This window comes from Haliaeetus albicilla, chromosome 11, assembly GCF_947461875.1.
Source record: "Haliaeetus albicilla chromosome 11, bHalAlb1.1, whole genome shotgun sequence".
Taxonomy (NCBI): domain Eukaryota; kingdom Metazoa; phylum Chordata; class Aves; order Accipitriformes; family Accipitridae; genus Haliaeetus; species Haliaeetus albicilla.
In genome coordinates this window covers 40,195,289-40,202,788 of record NC_091493.1, presented here as the reverse complement: position 1 = coordinate 40,202,788, position 7,500 = coordinate 40,195,289, and the positions used below count along the sequence as shown (strand labels likewise).

The following is a 7,500-nucleotide window of genomic DNA, read 5'->3' as shown; positions in this document are numbered from 1 at the left end:
AAATATGTAACTAATAAACCAAAGTTGTTATAATTGAAACTAATTACACATGCTGGTTGCGTAGTCCAACATTAATTTACATATCGAGATGAACTGTATGCATTCTTTGCTCTGCCTCCTGTCTGTTTTGTTGCTACCCGTATTTTGCAAAAGAACCTATTTGCAGAAAGACTTGCGCCAAGCGCAAGTAAAGCTGGTTCGGCGTTCTTTTAATCGTAAAAGGTGATATTCTGGCAGCGGAAAAGCCTTTTTTTTATTTTTCCCGGGCAATATGGTAGCAGCAAAAGTCAATTTCGGATTGACCATAGATGATGAAATCGGTGCCTCGGAGTAATAAATGGAAGCGAGCGATGTTCATACGACACCGGTTTTGTGAAGAAGAGGGTTAGTCTGGTTTGAAGAAGGCTTGGATTTCAGTGGCTTGCAGTACAAAGTTATCTTTTGATCATGAACTTTGCTGTCCAGTGACTGAAAAATTAAACCTGGAAAACTCCCTGAGTTAAGCCTAAAGAAATATGCACCACCAGTGGAGAGCAATGCTAATGTTTAACTAGCTGAAATAGCTGTTTGCTTAGTGGAGAATGTGAGGTATCTGACAGAAGGGACATCTCTCTTATTAGTAATCAAATAGGGCTGACCAGTTGTTGCCATCACTCTGGGATTGTGTCAGGCAATTGAGAACAAGTTCACCACTTTATAGAACTCGAAGTACAAAAAATCAATATAATTATATTTGTCTTTAGTGTTTTAGCTATGGAAATCATATAGCGCTGGATTGTTGCCTTGCGAGCTGAATTTATTTCTGCTTTATTGGCTAAAAAATATTTGGAAGTGGAGGAATCTTGGCGGCGTAGTGAATGCAAGACAGCGCGTTACAGTTTTTATTATTGGATTATGAGCATGTTCATTGTTCAGAGTTTTCAAGATGTGTGTGACTTTTGCAGATGTAAATGGTGAATTGCATTAAAGTGTGACTACACCAGAACGCGATGAAAATTAACCGGGAATGAAAATTAGAATAATATTTTGCTATTATGTGCTCGGTCAGACTTTAATTTAGAGCTATGGTCAGAGCGATCATTTCGTGCCTATTGAACGTACAGTGAAAAGTGCACAAGTAGTTTATGTTTATAGTCCGTACGCACAATGAAACGCAGCACACATAACATTTTTCAGTGATTAGGGATTATAATGATATATACATAATAATGTCCTGGAATCACTGTGAGAGAATTTATATCGGTCCTGCGAAGGGTGGTGGTCCTGGCAAAACTGAAACAAGCTGTACAACATCAGTGCTTTTCTACCTTCCCCAAACTGTCGGGAGTATGTTATAATTTGATATTCCAGAAGCATGAGAAGATATAAAAAAATCAGAAAACATTTGGTTAATGGGTTTATCATGTTTATTTGAATAAGGAAGATTGAAACTCCATTTATGCCTAGCATAAATGCTTTAGAGATCTTAATTATTGATGAAAAATCTGCTGTGCTTCTAAATTTAAAGATATGACAATTTTATAGGAATTTTAATCACCTTCTACATTAGGAATTTGCAAGTTTTTTTTTTTTATGAGGGTGGCATGTATTTTAGCCTTCTGAAGAGAGTTGTCACTTATCATGTCAAAATGCTGGGAGAATTTGGTTGCGTACTGCATACGGCTCAGCAAGGAGGCCGGTACGACACTCTTCCTCGCAAGATGTGTTTTTGAAAAACTGTCGAATGCAATGTTTGCTGCGAGCAAATTGCAGCACATGTAGGAGGAAAGCACGGACGTGAAAGAGCTCGGTAAGAGCAATAGTGCCCTGAAACAACTGACGTGTACTTTAAATCGCCGATATTTATGCTTGCTCGACCCGTGTCTTAATAGTTTGTTACCTGCATTTGTTGTCGGTGTTGAATTTTGGGGCTGTGTTTCCTCTTGAGCATCACAGAACAACATTTCCCCATCAAATTTGTGGGTCAATTTACAGTTTCCCATAAGAAGTGTTACCGCTTGGTTAGTTGGCTTAAAAAAAGAATTATATACAATATGCTTCACTAGATCCTTTTGTCCTTTGGATACATTTAGCAGCTTTTGACCAGATAAGGCATATTTGTCCTCAGGATACGAACCAATAATTCAATCCTGAATTGAGATCTATGGCCACCCATTTGTTCCAGCCCACACTAGGAGTCTCTGTGATAGTCTGAATTGTTTATCGCACTAGGGAAAAAAAAAAAAAAAAAAAAAAAAAAGGAAAAAACCCCCTTATGCACCTCAGGAATAATAATTCGTTAGCAATTAAGGTGTTTTAAATAGACTTATGTAATTATACATTTGAATCCTGCAGTGGGCTTTAAATGTAAAAACAAAACCAGAGGCCTTGGAAGCAGTTTTCTGTGTCGCATGCCTCTGTGACCTTTTAATTCACTGAGAATTTTTATTTACGTCGACTCGATGTTTCTCACGAAGCATGGCTGAGTGTATACACTTTTATTACTGTATACATTTAAGTATCTTCTGGCATATCGGGGCTATTCATACAGCACAGTAACTCACGTATTAAAGAACAAACCCACCATAAATTGCAGCGCAGTCAGTAAAAAGATGCCACAGAAAAAGTGTCCCTGGGAAATTAGATTGACCCAAAGAAAAGCAAATAAAAGAAAGGAAAAGGCCCATATTTTCTTTGCGGTGTTGCTGAAAAGGATGGGAGTATCATTTTCATAGTGGAATAATGTTTTCTGGGAAAACACAAAAGCAGATGTTCCTCATTAGGAACACCCATTGTCTACATATCACAACTATGAACAGATAAATCTCTCCTATTTCACCCATACATTCCAAGGGCTGTAAATGATTACAGGATGCCGCTGTAACTGCTAAACCAAAACCACACTCTGTGCTAAAATAATTCCTCGGTGCCACCACCATCTATCTCATCAGAAGGTATGGAAATTCCGGCCGAGACCCATCCTCTCGACTTTTCCTCTCCTTGCCGGGCTCGAGCGTACCCGAAGGCCGGGTGTCCAACTGTTGAGGACTGGCCGGAGCGCTGCGGGCCGGCCGGGGCGGTGGGCTCGCCTCCCCACCGAAGGACGGCGCGGCAGCCCGCCGGCGGAGCGGTGGCAGGGCTGGATGCGCTTGCGGAGCATCGCCGCTCGCGTGCTCTGCAGCGCGTTTCCAGATGGTACCATCACAGTCCTACTGCTAGTTGGCATCTCCGTGGGTAGTAAATACCCCCCTCCCCAATAAATCTGGCATTATTCTATAGAGTTTAGGAGACTTATCATTCCAAGTGTGTCCTACTTTCCTGTATGGAAGCCAGACATCTGTTTATCCCATTTCTTTCATACGGAGTTTGGAATAGCTTTAGTTTGGGGGAATAAAAAGTTTTGTCATATTTAACAGCTGTTACAAAATTTCAATCCCGTAGGCTCTTAAAATACTTTTCGACTGACCTCAGATTTTGTAGATAATTGACATTGCTGGTAGCCACCCCCCTTAACCTTTCCCTGGCTGTAATTTCAGATTATTTTCCCTAAACGAGTTGACTGTTCGCGCTAGGGTTTGGTTTGGTTTTTTTGGTTGTTTTTTTTTTTTGTTTTTTTTTTTTTTACGCCGGCTTGCCGGTGCAGCGCTTTCATTCCTTCCTACTCCAAGTTTACACCTTCGGCGGGGCTGCGGCGCGGCGGCTGGAGGGCGATGGGGTTTTTTTTCGTCAGCAGCGTTTCCTTTCACTTCCCGTCACAAAGGTGAGAGCCGCTGACCTTTGCTGGCAGTCCCGGCCGCTGAATTATTCATGTGATTGACTTTTTGTCAGTGCACACAGTTGTGCTCTGGGACATTTTATTCATTTACCTCATTTAAAGCGCCTTTCTGCACCTGTTCAAGTATTAATATCATGTAATTTGGGCCTAATGCCGATTTTGCTGAACACTCATTATATTTTTTATTAGCTATATTTCCAAACGATTATGTATGATTATTACCAAGCCTTACAAACAGCAATGGGTTATTCCCTAGACCTTTACATCTTCTTGTCAGGTTGTTTTCAGAAGCAAGGAGGATAAACATTTGACCAGTCCCAATGTTTTTATTCCTACTCCATATCCAACCAGAGAACTTAAAGCTTTTTCCCTTATGGCTTTGCGAAAGCATGATTAAATCCAACTCTGCAGAAGCTGTACAAATGCCAGCATTTATAAGGTCAACGCTTTTGTTAAAAATGCTATGTAAATGAGGATCTGCAAAAAGGGACATTAAATAAAATTAAATTCATTGTCTTCTTTAATGTCATTTACATTTTGGCTAAGCCCTGGCCTGTCAAGGAGGATTTTTTAAATAATTTTAATTACACATCATTTAGGGATCCAAGGTTTTCTATTCAGTAGCATTTGGATAACCTGCAAAATGGTGACTGTTTATTAACTTCTTAAATGACAACTTGTCATTTCATCTGCATAATGCAATGAAAACAGACCACTTTGGTGTCATTTTTTTAAATTCTAATTTTTCCTTTAAGATCTGCACCCAACTACTAGAAGAATAGACCTTAAAATAGCTCAGCTGCTCTTTTGCTTTCATTGTCCTATTGGTGCTACCAAGTTCAGAGTATATTAAAAAATTACGACTTTCCTGGGTAACCAGTTCTTGAAAAAATTTCTAGCATCAGAAACCGGACATTGATTTTTTTTTTTTTTTTTTTTCTTAAGAATGTGGTATATTGTAGATTAATGGGTATAGCTGCAAGGGATACGTTTGCAGACAGGGGCGGTCAGATTGGCGTTTGAAGCGCACAGGTAGGAACACCTATTAAAAAGCAAACCGCCAGTGCCAGGGCCGGGGAAGGAGAGGACGCAGCGCAGAGTGCACGTTGGTTTCTCAAACACACACGCGCGCAGGAAAGAAAATGGCAAATCAAAGTAATCCCTGTAATTCAGCAACACTGAGATCACTGATGCCCCAGAAACAGGACTTTGTATGTGCTTCCTTCTCGCTTTTTCTTTCTTTTCCTCGGGTCATCTAAGTCACGGCGTTTACATCGTTCCCTCTTAATCCCTACTCTTAATCGGTGCACAACCCGCAGCTAATGAAATTGTGGCAATACCTGGGTTGCTAGCGGAGCAATGTGCTCACGTACGGCTTCAAGACCATTGTTCTCAAGTAAATCCCAAATGTGCTCGATGAGACTCCTGCAGCACTTTTTTCCCTGTATAATACTTGATTATTTGTCTGAAGCCCAAAGCATTGCACGGCTATGGTAGGAGGGAATAATAAAATCGCGTGCTTTTGTGAGAAAGGAAAAGAGGGGGAAGGGATTTAAGCAAAGCTGTCAAAAACTATACTACAGGAGGTACCCTGATACAAACCATCCCGGGCTTCTGTTGCAGCCTTATCAGGTGAAAAGCAAAGATACTGCCAGAGCCTGTAATTTTGTTAGGATGCCTTTGATGAATTGGATTAGCTTATGGAAAAATCTTTCAAACTCAGAGTTCTGGTACGCGAGCTTCCAGGAAGTAAATAATTACTCTCAGACAGCAGATAATTAAAAAAAAAAGAAAAACAAACCCCAAACCAACCAACCTGTGAAACCGAGTGGTAGAAATGGGTTTAGTAAGGCTCCCTTTCTAACGCACAGATATTTCTTTGGGGGGGCCGGGGGTAGGAGCAGCCCTGGCGCAGCAGTGTTGGGTTACTCGCAGGGCCGGGGGAATGCTTTGCCGGGCTGGAGGAGGTGGAAATTCCAGGCTGGGAGGATGGAAATTGTCACCGGGGATGCCAGGGGGTGATTGACACGCGGGGCGAGGGGAAGGGGACGCGGGAGCTCAACCTGCGCTTGGCAGCCCCGCCGCGGCTCGCGCTCCAGGAAAATGAAACCCATTCACTCGGGTCAAGCTGCCAGCGGACAAGCTCCTCTTGTTTGTTTATCTTAACAGCAAATCTCGCAAAAATGTTTGTGGTCGAAACTGTATATAATACGACGTTATACTGGCATTATTAATACCCTATTAAAATAAAGATGTAACTGCGCTTTCGAAAAAAATCTGAAGCTGGGGAATTTTACAGGCTGAGGGGTACTCTGGATTTTACGAGATTCAGTGATTTGACTTTTCTGTTAACTGTTTTGGTTCGTTAACATTTTAAGCCGAAGAAAACTCGCTGGTTGCTTGGTGTATCAGGTCAGTTAAACAGAATACGGCTGGCTCAGTTCTAGGTCTTATTTTGTTATTGAACAAACTCTCCTTATTTCTCAAAGGTGGAAAAAATCCAGAGTGTAAATAGCATTTGTTAGGTAGAAAGGGAAGGTATTTGTTCTGCAGGGTTTGGAGATTCTGGTATGTCAAGGCTGGAGGCAAATTAAAAAAAAAAAAGAAGAAAAAAAAAAGGAAAAAAAAATATCTGTGATACTTCAACAAAAGTTTCACAGCCAGAAAATTATACAGAGCCCATCATCGCATGGCGGCGGTGCCAGAAGTGCAGGGAGTAAACTGCAGCATCTGAACGCAGCGGTAAGGATAGTGTTGTGTTTTCCCAATAATTCACTAGGAAATGAGTTTAACATGTGTGGAAAGGAAGGGGCTTACATTTGTGTTGTTGTAAGACATGTAGCATAGGCCCAGCTAGCGGAAGGAGTCGGCTCCAGCTTGTCTCTCGTGAAAGACGAAACACGGTTACACATCTGGTGAGAAAGAGCAGTTCATTTGCCCAGACAGCTCGCTCCGCGCTGCCGCTGAAAGGAGCTATTTTGACAGAAACAAAGCCATGGGGGCTGGGGCAAGCGATTAGCGGGATTCTGCTCACTAAAAACTCCTTGGCCTTAATGATAAAGAAATAGTAGGAAAGGAAATAAAGAAACCTGGCCTAATCCTCCAGCAGTGTTTAAGGAGGCTTTTAGAAAGTAGGAATACAAACAAGGACTTCCACGTAAAACTCCCACTGCACGTTGTAAAAGTTTCTAAAAAAAATAATTAAAGAGTATCGGAACAAAAATTAACCCCAAAGCTGGAGGAGTTATTAAAAAGCAAAGGTCCAGCCTCACTTTTGGGATAAATTCATTTTACCATGACACGTGCACTAGGAGAAGTTAATTTGACAGTATGTAAGAATGTGGTGCTCTCATTTAAAAGGTGAATTCGCTACTGAAAATCTTAAACAAACGCTTGGTTTGCTTCCCGGACCTGTGGCTGCGCAGAACATTCAGTTTAGTTATAAAGCAAACAACAAGACCTATCAAAAACCCCAATCTAAAAAAAAAAAAAAAAAAATCACAATCCTCTAGTTTGAGTGAGGTTATTAATGCACAAAGGATAGATGCGAGTGCCCTTTCTTTTGAATAACAACCAATAAAATTGCATTGGTCTTGGTATTGTGTGGATTGTCAGGAATGCTCTTTACCAATCCAAATTTGATTAGGATTTCCTCTTTATGTTTGTGCAGTTCTTCTGCGGTTCACGAGATGCTGGTGGGCAGCGAGCTTCCTTCAGCTAATCCAAACAGGGTTATTAAGCTATAT

At 41.2% G+C, this 7,500-nt stretch overlaps 1 protein-coding gene across 19 annotated transcripts in view; it reads left to right on the top strand.

Moving 5' to 3' along the window:
- The window catches only part of EBF3 (EBF transcription factor 3), a 135,435-nt gene that overhangs the window by 15,823 nt on the left and 112,112 nt on the right, over positions 1 to 7,500 (top strand). The window lies entirely within an intron of this gene.